Genomic DNA, 12,728 nt, shown 5'->3' with positions numbered 1-12,728 from the left:
CGATCTAACACTCGGCAGTATATTGTTGTTTGTTTCTAATTTTTTCTTGTGTTATGTTCTTGATTCTCCAGCCATTCTGTAAGTTATTTTGAGGACCAGATTTTAAATTTCTTTTTTGGATATGAGACACCAAGTATGGAGCCTGTCATATCTATCACCCTCTTAGGGATTAATGTACTTAATCTCTCTAGGGCACACAGTGCCAGAAACACTGGAAAAGTCATCCTAATTTAATGATTTCTTTGTACGTATGTTTCTGATCATGACATGATCCTAGTGATTGCTGTATTACAGCTTAAGTGCAAATTCACTCTTTTTTTGCATGCTCTGTGATAACATAATTGGACCCTGGAAATATTTCTCCTCTGTCACCCAGCAAGACATTAAGCCTTGTCAGTTGAAGGTGCTAGAAGGAGACCTGACAGTTTGTCCTGTGCTGATTTCCAAAAGGATGCACCTTTCTCCAATATTCAGCTGTAGTGCACTCTTTCTACCTCTCAACTCAAGCTGCAGTAGCATAGCCAGGGGCCCTAGACAGTGTGGGTCCCAGCCTAGGTCTCTGTTGCCAGCCTCATGTATACATATGCCCAGGACCCTGCAAAGCTAGTCATCTAACAAGCCAGCTCCATGGCCTTTATCCCATGCACAGATGACCTAGGGTCCCCTGGTCCAAGCCACAGCCAGAAGTGGACTAGACTCCCGCAGAGGGTGGCCTCCCCAGCTCCCAGTGTCATCATTATTTAATGGTCAGCCACTAACCCCACCACCTGGCAAGTTCTGAGGCTTAGCAATTCCTTGTGGAAAGCTCTCCCTACCAACCCACAGGGAAGATTTCTGGCAAGTCCAACCAGCACACCACCACAGCGGTTTCCTGGCCATCCAGTGAGCCACCCCAAACCCCTCCTGGATCCCAGCCTGGATCTCAGCCCAGGTGAGACAAGGGCCCTTCCTCAGACATACTATGTCACCCTAGGGAAAGGAGCTGCTCTTTCTATCTGCTACCCCTATATTCCTTACAATTCTCTTTAACTCTCATAATTGAATCCTCTTATTACTTCCATTTTACCATTAATAATTCTTTATATTAAATTTTCCTTGTTCAAAACACCCTGTGCTATCTCCTGACTTGATCCTGAGTAATACAGACATCTTAGTCAGAAAACCACTCTTGATTTGGGTCTTTCTTTACCAACTCAAAGACTGAGAGTGGGGGGAGGGGAGGGGGGATTGTAAGTCATTAATAGCAAAGCTAATCTATATTGAGTACTTTTTACACATGAGGCATGATGCTAGGCACCTGATGGACATATATTTCTTGACCCTCACAATATCTTACAGGTACACATATTAACTCCATGTCAGATGAAGAAACTTGCTCAGATCCCCACAAACAAAGGTGTGACTCCAGTATTTCCCATTACAGGGCTCTGATTTTGAGAAAACACTATACAACCCTCCAAATTACATGATAGCTTAAATTAAAATATAAAGTGGTCTTTTTAAATGTAAAATATTGCTTGCCATATTATAATATCCTAGGTTTTAAAGTATCCCAATTTTAATAAACGGATAATTATATTAGTATGCTTGGGCTGCTATACAAAATACCATAGACTGGGTGGGGTTTAAACAATAAAAATGTATTTCTCACAGTCTTGGAAACTGGAAAGTCCAAGATCAATATGCCAGCCAATTCAGTTCTCATGAGAACCCTCTTCCTGCCTTATATGTAGCCACCTTCTCTCAGTGTTCTCAACTGGCGAAAAGAAAGCACTCTGGTGTCTCTTCTTCTTAAAAAGACACTAATCCCATCATGGAGACTCCACCCTCATGGCCTCATCTAAACCTGATTACCTCCCAATGGTCCCACCTCTAAATATCATATTGGGAGTTAGGGCTTCAATATACGAATTTTGAGGGGACACAAATATTTAATCTGTAACAGTTATGTCAGAATCAGATACTGGTCTACCATTTTGATAGTAGGCCCCCATTTTTATAAGAAGTGATTTCTAACATGTTAAGATTAAAGGAGTCAACTAGCAGTCATCTAGATCATTGTCTAAACTTCATGTTCAATAGTCCAATAATTCCATAAAGAATTGGGAGTGAATAATTGTTTATCCAATAAGAACTGTAGTTACTATTTCTAAATATGTTGTCTAATTACTCAGTTAGCGGTTGTAAGTCCTAATAGTCCTATTGCTATTTGCATTAGGCCCATGAACAAAATCTTATGTATCCAAACCAACATTTATATGGTATACTATTATAGTCAAACTTAGTTTGCTATATCCATAAAATATCTCCGTTGATTATTATCTTTTAATATCCAAGCTGATATTCCAATTACAGAAAAATGACATTTTTATCTAGGATTATCATTCAAAAGGAGTGGTAAAAAGAATATAAAAACACTGTGTATTAAAATAAAAACTTTTTTAAAAAGGAGTGGTAAATTAATTTGCTAGGCAAAACTAGAAAAAGAGATTACATGCAGAAAAGAAAAATTTACGCTATGTCTCTGATTAATTACCTAAAATATATTTCTGTAAAAGTGAAATCATTTAATAATAAATTCTATTCTATTCTAAATTCCAGCCAATTCAATATTTTATCGATGCACATAATTATATATATACACAATTCTGCCTATTTCTCTCTCAGTTCTATTTCATAACAGCTTCATAAACTTGGGCAGATTTTTTTTAATAATAAATAAATAAATCTCTTTAAACCTCAGCTTCCTTATCAATAAAATGAATATAATAAAAATTATCTCAGGTTGTTGTGCGGATGAATGATAATAGACAAGCACACATAGAAAGTCTCAAAAAATTTATCTCCTCTGTCTTCCTTCTCAGAAGGAGGTGCTCCGCTTGACCAAGAAAAGGAAGACTTGGGGTTTAAGAAACAAGAAATCCGACAAAGGAGGGCAACACAGGGAATCACATCCCATCTCCTGGTGATGGCAAGAATAGCCCAGGAATAACAACTGGATTAGAGCAGGCAGATGGAGGGTTAGAGGAAAGATATCACTAATAAATCAAATCTGGCAGACTGCCTTTCATGTTTGATGACAGCAAGAAGCTATAAATAAGCGATTGATACATAGAGAAGTACATACAAATTATAGCTACTAACTCCAGGATACTCAATGGTATACAACAAAAGAAAATGAAATAAAAACAGGCTGTATGGCTCAGCTGTGGATAATATTTACAGTCAGTACACTGTCTAAATGCAGTACAGAGCTAACCAAATATATTGGGATGATGGAAGGAGGACTGTGAGAGTGCTCAATCCTCACCTCCCAGAAACAGGAACCATGAAACGATATGGAAAGCTACAAAGTAATCAAGAAATAAAAATATAGGCATGTTTTTTGATAATGATGATAAATCCCAGAAGAAACAGCTAAAAGTCAAATCATTCTACAAAGTGTGCATCAATAAGACAGTTGCAGTCCCTCACCCTGTCTGTTCCCATCCCCAACGTCTCTTTCCCAGAGGAAACCACTTTCACTCCTCATTCCTTTCACTTTCACCTGGTATTTACCACCATATTTCTACAAGATAAGATTAAATTTGTAAAGAGACAGACTGTAGGTATAACTACCTATCACAGGGTCTTCTAGTCCATGGTAAGCAGTTAGCCCTTCTGTGTTGTTCTTGTGGTTACATGAAGCAAGTCATCTACGTCATGTTACAAACATCGATATGCACCAGGAGCCACACCCCTAGAATGGTAAAAGATCCCAAAGCGCTATACAAGGAACCCTGTGCACTGAGAGTCAGCAACTGGACACTTGCTCTACTCTGCCTCCCGACTTGGGCACAGAGAATAAACCGAAGGAAAAGGAAAAGGGAAGAAAGATTTTAAGAATCTGGACATTCTTTCAACTTAAAAAAAAAAAGATCAATAACCCTGGACTGTCCTTTTAAAAGAAAAGCTATACCTTGGAAATACCTGCTGCATTTCAAAGATGTCAGAAAACAACAGCTAACACTTACACAGTACTGATTATTGGCCAAACCTATTCAAGAAAACGGGCCTATATACAAATTCAATAAATGCGGACAATACGTGGTAAATATACAATTGTATCCCCTTTTTTACAGTTGAGGAAATGGAGACACAGAGAGATTAAGTAATTTGTTTGAGATTGCATAAGTAGTATATGTAGGGCCAGGTCTGGAACCCACACAGCCTGACTCTGAGATCACCACTCTTCAGCCACTACTCACGGAATGAGATCCAGGGACCCCTGCTTGGATCTGTGTCTCTTAGGCACTGATGAGAAGTTAGGCAGGCGAAGACAGGTGTGGAACTCCGCATATGTGGGTATGTGTTGGGGGTGCCATTCAGTACAGGGAGGAGGTGAGTGAGGATGAGCTGGTTGTTATCAGATGATCATTTGAGGTTACTACTGTGCCAAGGCCTATTCTGGACCCAAAGCTACATGGGAAATGTATATGCCATACCTAATAACTTCTCTCATAAACCTAATGCAGCCTTCCAGAATGGAGACCCTCTGCGGCATGAAGGGGGAGAAAATGACATCAAATCAAAGGGGGGAAATGACTTATTTTCTGCTCAAGAGTAGAAAAACTGAACCTAAGGGGCTGCAAAGGCAGAAAGTGTTCAGGGGCTGACCAGGAATGACCATGCTGAATGTGCCCCTACCCATAGAACAGTTAGATAAAGAGAAGGATGAAACATAGAACCCTAGACTAAAAGTGCTCTAAAAAAGAGCATTTCTCAACTCCAGTGAGCTTTAATGGTGTTTCAAAAAGAAAGAAAAAACTACAAGAAGTGAAAAGATCTATTTCCAAGAATTTGATGATTAGGGACCAGAGCTGGGCAAGCCTTCAACAAATCTGTTCAGATTTTTATACATTACCAGTAAAACTGTTCCAAAGCTTGAATGCATTCCTAATCCTCACCTGAGGAGTCTAGCGCATGTTCTAAGATTCCCTGGAGTGACCTGAGAGCACATAATAGACACCTTTGGAAGACAAACAGAATTGTTTTAGTGAAGAATCTCACGAGAGAGCAGCTTAACCACTTGGTCTTTCCCAGCTGTGCCCAGGCACTTGGCTGCCAGCAGAGAGAAAAGAAGCAGAGCTCCTCAGAGACTAACTCAAGAGAGTTCAGCTTTCAGGGAAGAGATCATGATTAACCCCTGGCTAGTAGGTTCTTAAACTTGTCCAATTTCTGCAAAACAAAATATAAATCACACAAGAAGTTGCTCTTTTTAGTTGCCGAAACTAATGCCATGTTGATTCTGTTAAAGACACAGGTGGGCCTTACTTCTGGGACTCTATGGGTCAGTCACAGTCCCTTGTCTGCTGGGAAGCTTGGTCTGGCCAAGATCGGCCTTGGAAGCCCAGGAGAAGCAGACTCCCCGCTGAGCAGGGATCCATCCCAGGACCCTGGCATCACGACCCTGAGCCAAAGTCAGATGCTTAAGCAACTGAGCCACCCAGGAGCCCTTGTTATTGACAACTTTAGGAGGTACTGCTTGATAGAAACTCCTTATATTAGAGGAGAAACTGGGGAATCGAATGAGGACTGTGTCTTCCAGAACCCACTGCAATCAGTAATGATAAAGGGGCAAGAGATGATTTAAACATCTCGCCAGGTCTCTGTCAAGACAGAGGTCTAAGGAACTTACATTTAGAATGTAGATGTGATCAGAGAAACAACAAACTATGTTAGTATCTTAATATGAGTATTTTAAGTTGCGAGACATTTTTTAATTCTATCACTAAGTTATGAAACACAGTTTTGGACTGCTTTGAGTAATTAGGAGGGTATTTTTCCTGAAAGTCCCCATGTGTCTATAGTAAAAACATCTGTCCAACATCTGCCAAGAGTAAGAATGCACACACTGAGGAAAATTGCTTTTGTTCATGAACAACAAACCTTCAGTGACAGCCAAAAAAAAAAAAAAAATCTAAGCTTTTATTTTGTTGAAATTATGTTTTTGATTTCTGGCATTACAAAAGAAGTATTTAAAATGTAAATTGATTCACAGTGGTCCTGTTAACTGAGGCCAGCTGTGCAGATGAGGACTAGACATCATTTGTTCTCATAGTACTCTTGTTTCCTTTCCCCGGTTCCCTCCACAGGCACCCTCCCAGCAAAAAAACACGTTCTGCTATCTGCTCGGTATCACTAAGGTGCAAACAAATGAAACCAATTCACAATCGGGGGAAATCCCTGGGGGAAAATGCTTCCAACATTTCATACAAGAGAGATCAAACTTTTATCTATTAAAATGAAAAAATATACAAATCCTGTGGCCTGGCAAAATTGTTTCTTGATTTCTACCCTCATCTGTCAACATTTCATCAGAGAAGTAGAACCACTAGGAAACTGTATGTATATTTATGTAGGAAATAAATACATATATTTGGGATTTGACCTTATGCCACTGCGGAACCTGATTGCAAAGTCTTTGTGTAGCTGTTTCTGCCTCTGGTGTTGGAGCCTGAAATTCACAGGGCAGGCAATCAGTAAGGAAAGATAGACATTATGTGGGGGAAGGAAGAATGGACTGGAACCTCAGAGGCTGAACCGGAAGCTGCAAGAGAAGATGGGAATCTGCATAAGTCTCTCATCACCACCCAACCTCCCACTTGGATGATTAGAATGTTGTACAGGAGAAGCAGACACTTAGCATCACGGACCTAAACCCAGGAGTAAGAAAAGCTGCATTCGGAGATCAGGCTGGAGCAGGCCTGGAGGTTGCCCCACTTCCCGCCACAGGCAATCACAAGAGCCAGTAGATAGGCTTCAGGCTGTGTGAGCCTCGAAAACATCTGGGCCAGTACTGGGCATCCAAAAATAAAAAAGCATATGGCTCCTGCTAAATTCCACTTTCCAAATCTCATGAAAAATGTCTCTTAGAGTCTGCACTACGTAGGAACTGTGTAGGAAAGGGAAACCCAAGAAACATAGCTCCAGCTTGGTAAAGTTGAAAAAAATGCAAAACTGCTGTACTGCCCTAAAGAAATATGCCCAGATAATATGCCTAAGGAATCAAGGGCAGAATATCTATGTTATGTTATATTTATTAAAAATAGGAATAATTTAAAGGTCCCTTAATACCTGAGCTACATCCATATAAGACATACTACAATTCCAACAAATAAGGTTGAGAAACACACTAACATAGAGTTTTTAGCCATAGTGTTGAACATAAAAAGTAAGAGTTGTAGGTACGGTATGGTAGCACATTTTTAAAACACATAATGCAAAATATTACCAAATAATTCCATGGGTACATTTGTTCATTTAATCAACACATACTTATCACCTACTATGTGTCAGATACTCTTCTAAACACATAGGATATAGCAAGTTTAAAAAACCCTGGCATCAAGGAGCTTATATTCTAGTTGAGGAGACAGACAATAAAAAGTAAATAAATAAGTAAAACAAGTCATGCTCAGGGGTAATAAATGCTACAGAGGCAAAAAAAAAAAAAAAAAAAAAGCTGGGAAACAGAAGAATGAACAGTGGGGAGGCCAGGAAATGTCTCACTAAGAAGATGGTATGTATGCAAAGATTTGAAGGAGATGAAAGAGCTAGCTCTGTGGATATCTGGGGGAAGAATGTTCTAGGCAGCAAAACTAACATGCACAAAGACCTGGGGCATGAGTGTGTGGTGTGTGTTGGAGGAATAGCAAGGAGATTAGTGTGGAAATAAATAAGGAGTAGTGGAATCATAATCAGGTCAAACAGAACCTTTTAGGCCATAATACAGACTTGGGATTTTACTCAGAGATAGAAGTCTCCGGAGGGTTTCATGCAGGAAATCTACAGATGAAAACACATCCTCCAGGCTACTGTGTTAAGATAGGACTACAGGGAGACCAGAGTGCAAATGGACACCGGTTAGGGTTAGGTGGCTACCACAGTAATGCAGGTGAGAGACTGTGTGGCTGGGCCCCAGATGGTGACGATAAAGCAGTTGGGTTCTGAATACATTTTCAAGGCAGAGCCTATAAGATTCTCTGACAAACCCTAAGAAAGAGGAGTCAAGGCTAACTCTAAGCAAAACTTGTTAGCCTGAGCAACTGAAGTAGGAGAAGCTGTGAGATTAGGAGAGAGTCATCAGAGGAGATGAGTTTTGGACTGGTTAAGTTTGACGCACCCAGTAAACATCCTAGAGACGTCAAGTGGCTTGTCTTTTTGAAACCAAAATCTTGCACCCATATTAAAGACAGGCCTGGCTCCTGGAGCTGTAACTTCCACTGGATTACTGTTGCAGTTAACTGGTTTACATGTAACCCCCAGAAGTTCAAAATACTTCCAAGGCACCAAATTTGTACTTGGAAATAAGAAAATACAGCTGACCTTCATTTCTCAGTCATCTTGTCTATACTACCCATACCAGAAAGCAAATTGGACTTAAACTGCCTACTTAACAATAAACACAAACACTGGGGGAAAAGGAGATGGAATTTCGCTACTTTAATTAAATTAATAACCTCCTTGAATTAAATCTTTTTCTTCTTTCTTGTTAAAGATAACCACTTGTCTGGCTAAATTATTCAAACATTTAAATGTGTTGATGTAGCTTATTTTTTTGTTCTGCTTTATTAGACTTATACGGGAAAGAATGATCTATAAGCCCTGTGCCATCATTCTCCTTTTATTTCACAACAAACTTCTGGGTTTGTGAATATTCGTTTCTTGAGGTAAATTCACTGAAATTTACTATAGAGACTGAATGAACTCTAAGGTTCTAGTACTCTGACTGGGTGACTCTAATTTCACAGAAACAGTGCAAGGCTAAAATATCTTACCTTGAAGCACTTAAAATACAGATTTTTCAAATATGGATGAATGGTACGAATAGCAAAAACACTTTCAAAAATCAGGTACTTGGGGTGCCTGGGTGGCTCAGTTGGTTAAGCCTTCAGCTCAGGTCATGATCCTGGGGTCCTGGGATAGAGTCCTGCATCAGGCTCCCTGCTCAGCCGGGAGCTTGCTTCTCCCTCTGCTGCTCCCCCTGCTTGTACTCTCTCTCTCTCTCTCTGATAAATAAATAAAAATCTTAAAAAAATAAAAATCAGATACTTATGTTACTATTTAAGATTTACTTATTTATTTTAGAGGGGGATGGGGAGGAGCAGAGGGAGAAAGAGAATCCAAGCAGACTCCCTGCTGGTATGGAGCCTGACACAGGACTCGATCCCACGATCCCGAAACCAGGACCTGAGCCGCAATCAAGAGTCAGAAGCTCAACCAACTGAGCTACTATTTTTAATTTTGTACTATCAATTGCATTAAATTAATTCCTACGCAATTGTTTCCATTAATATGAAAGAGTCAGCTTGTCTTCTTTCCTTTTTCTTTAGTTCTCAGGTATGAGGGACTGTGAGACTAAATAAATCATTATATATTCTACATGCAATTCTCTTGTGACAGCCTTTCAAAAAAGAATTAGGAAGCTTGAATATTAAATGCCAACAATCCATGACTAGGATAAGGTCAGTTTCAAGGATAAAGACATTTTTGAATTGAGTAGTTTGTAACACTTGCATAAAAACAATTTCAACAATAAGGTTCTGTTATTGTGTATCTAATTTATGAAGAAAGTCATTGCCCTCCAGTAACTTCACTGAAAAAGAGAAAATATACACATTCTCCCTCTGTCTTCCTCTCCCTTCCTCCCTCCCACTCTCTGTCTCTCCCTCCCACAGATGCACATACACACACACACTCACACATGCACACATATCACTGAATTGAATGCCAATAGCTTTTTAATTCAGACAAAACACACGTTTTGGCAGATAATACAAGCAAAGCTAGCCTGTTGATAATGTTCTGAAACCCTCCCTTGTGAAAACAATATCTATGTTTGTGTTAGTATTGATTTTCCAAGTTTCAACTGTTAATCAATGTCACAAATCTTTGTGTGAATATGATTAACTCACACTAAATTTTATATTTCAATTATTAAGCCAATTTCACTAGACAACACTTTTTGGGGGCTGAAAAAATTACACATATATTTGGGAGTAATTAACTATTCTTTATCCAAAAGAATAACCAGTTTCTATGTATGTATTAATGAAACCCCTAAAATATGAATAGTTCTAAAAGCACACAGAATTACCATTATTCTCAGAAACACAAGAGCATTTACTGAATGTGGTGAAGTGTGATAATGCATTTTAATTAAATAGCAGAATACCTCATATTTTTCAGGATGCACACTAGGGTGTGTATAATCTCTGGGTCTTTAAAATACTTTATAGAAAGGCATCAATAAAGCACATGGGCAAAATCTTGATAATTAGTAATGGGTGATGTATATATGGAAGTTCATTAACTATTCTCTCGTGCATGTTTGAAATTTTTCATAATAAAACAAAATCAATCCACTTGCTTCTATTAGTCAACACCCTTTTTACTAATATTAATAAGAAATTTCAAATACAGAAATGTGATTCTTTAATACTGTGGTTCCTATATTGATGAGGTCTAAAAATATCCTGATCTAGGCTGCATATCTAGGCTGACTGTGTCCAAATAGAGGGTAGGGAGCAACATCTGGGGAAAGAGTACTTTTTCTGGGTACTTTAGGCATGGTAGCATTTAATCCACACAATGACTCTGGAATTTTTTTTTTTAAAGACCCAAAAGAAATTTATTCATAAAATTTCTTACTTGACCAGTGGTGAGAACCAAGAAACACTATACCAAGAAATGCTCAACTATGACCCCACTAATAGTCTTTAAGCTGGTTCATACAAGAGAACAACCAGAGCAGCTCTTGATTATTAGGCTAGAAAGAACGTCCTTCAATGTCTTTCAATCGTACAAGGACATACATTTAACCACAGGGGTTTGTGCAATAGCATCGTAGTATCTGTAGACTTAGTTGAGTCACAGCTTCCAGAGTGCTGTTCCTTGTCTGCCTTACATAGCTGTTTCACCACTCTTGCTGATTTCTTTGTTGGCTCCTTTCTCTTTTTCTGCTCCCTTACTGGTTTTTGCTTTTTCTCTTTCTCTGTTGGCTCCTTTCTCTTCTGCCCACCCCCTATCAGTTCCTTTCTCTCTTCCATGGTTGCCTTCTTTCTCTTCTTCTTTGTCACGAACACTAGTGTAAACTGCTTTGTTACAGCCTTCCCGGTTCCAAGCAATTTCAATGGCAAAAAATTGCATCCTGGGGGCAAAGATGATGTTTTCCTCAGTTTAACCCTGGGAACAACCCAGTCGCTGCAAAGTACCATAGTTGAAGTCTTCTACAATCCCGTCAAACTTCAAGCAGAATGGCCTCCACTTCCCTTTAGCTGATTCTGATTTGAGTTCTTCTGGATCCAACACATCTATCCTGAGTTTCTCAAAATTTTCCCGAAACTCTGAGTAGATTTGGTCATCCACTTTGGTGAGTTTCAGGAACTGCGTGGGTCAACTGATGATATCAGCTTATAGTAGACGTCAGCATGCTGCATTGCTTTTATGGCCCAAGCCATCTCAATTTCAGGATCATTGCCATAAGACCCAGCTGGGAGAGAAAGAGCATGTGCTGCAGACACCAGTTCCCCAGAAACCGGCTCAGCAGTTCCACTAGTCGTCTCCATGTTGCACCCCACAAAGCAATCGACTCTGTTGATGCAAAAACTGGGGCCCAGAAAGAGATTAAGTAACTTGCCAAATACACACAAATAGTAAGTGTTGAAATTGGAATGTGACTCTAGATTTGAGAACTTCTCAATTTTATTCTGTCTTAACCAGACTTGTGGGTATCTAGGGTAAATTTCTGAAGAAATTTCAACCACCACCATTAATGTTAATAAAAACACTAAAGCACAATTGTGATCTTGCGTCTTTGCTGCTAAAGACCTTTAAATGTCCCTTATTAGCTAAGAGAGAACATCAATTCTGAGGAGGCTTACCATGTGTGCTCTTAATAAATGGCCCCAGGCCTGCCCATCTGACTTCAATCCCCACAAGCCCCTCCATATACACTGTGATGGTTAATTTTATGTGTCAGCTTGACTGGGCCATGGGGTGCCCAGACATTTGGTTAAACATTATTCTGGGTGTGTCTGTGAGGGTTTTCTGGATGGGATTCACATTTGAATCAATAGACTGAGTAAAGCAGATTGATCTTCTCAATGTGGGTGGGCTGCATCCAATCCACTGAAGGACTGAAGAGAACAACAAGGCAGAATAAGAGAGAATTTGCTCTCTCTGCCTCAATGTCTTCAAGTCGGGACATTGGTCTTCTCCTGCATTCGGATTTGGACTCAGACTTGAATTTACATCATCAGCTGTCCTGGTTCTCAGGTCTTTGGACTCAGACTAGAACTGTACCATTGGTTTTCCTGGGTCTCTAGCTTCCTGACTGCAGATCCTGGGACTTCTCAGCTTTCATAACTGTGTGAGCCAACTCCTTATAATAAATCTCAATCTCTAACTCTCTCTCTCTCTTTCATATATGTCTATTATAATTGTTAACAAAATACTATAGAAATATGTACATTAGGGGCATTATCTGGTGAGATCCCAGACAGAAATGAGGAATATGTTATAGGAAACTGGAGGAAGGGCAATCCTAGTCATAAAGCAGCAAAGACCTCGCTGAATTTTGTTCACGGTCTAGTGTTGTTTGGAAGACAGAATTTGCAAGTGACGAAATTGCATATTTAGCTGAGGAGATTTCTAAACAAGTGTTCAGAGTCGGTTCCTCCTCATTG

General features: G+C 39.6%; 1 pseudogene; it reads right to left on the bottom strand.

Moving 5' to 3' along the window:
- Positions 1 to 10,944: 10,944 nt before the first annotated feature.
- On the bottom strand, positions 10,945 to 11,609 carry LOC110576764 (annotated as a pseudogene).
- Positions 11,610 to 12,728: the final 1,119 nt, after the last annotated feature.

The sequence above is a fragment of the Neomonachus schauinslandi genome, chromosome 1, assembly GCF_002201575.2.
Source record: "Neomonachus schauinslandi chromosome 1, ASM220157v2, whole genome shotgun sequence".
In the NCBI taxonomy this organism is placed as follows: Eukaryota; Metazoa; Chordata; class Mammalia; order Carnivora; family Phocidae; genus Neomonachus; species Neomonachus schauinslandi.
Note: the sequence above shows the minus strand (reverse complement) of the source record. Positions and strands in the feature narration are given on the sequence as shown.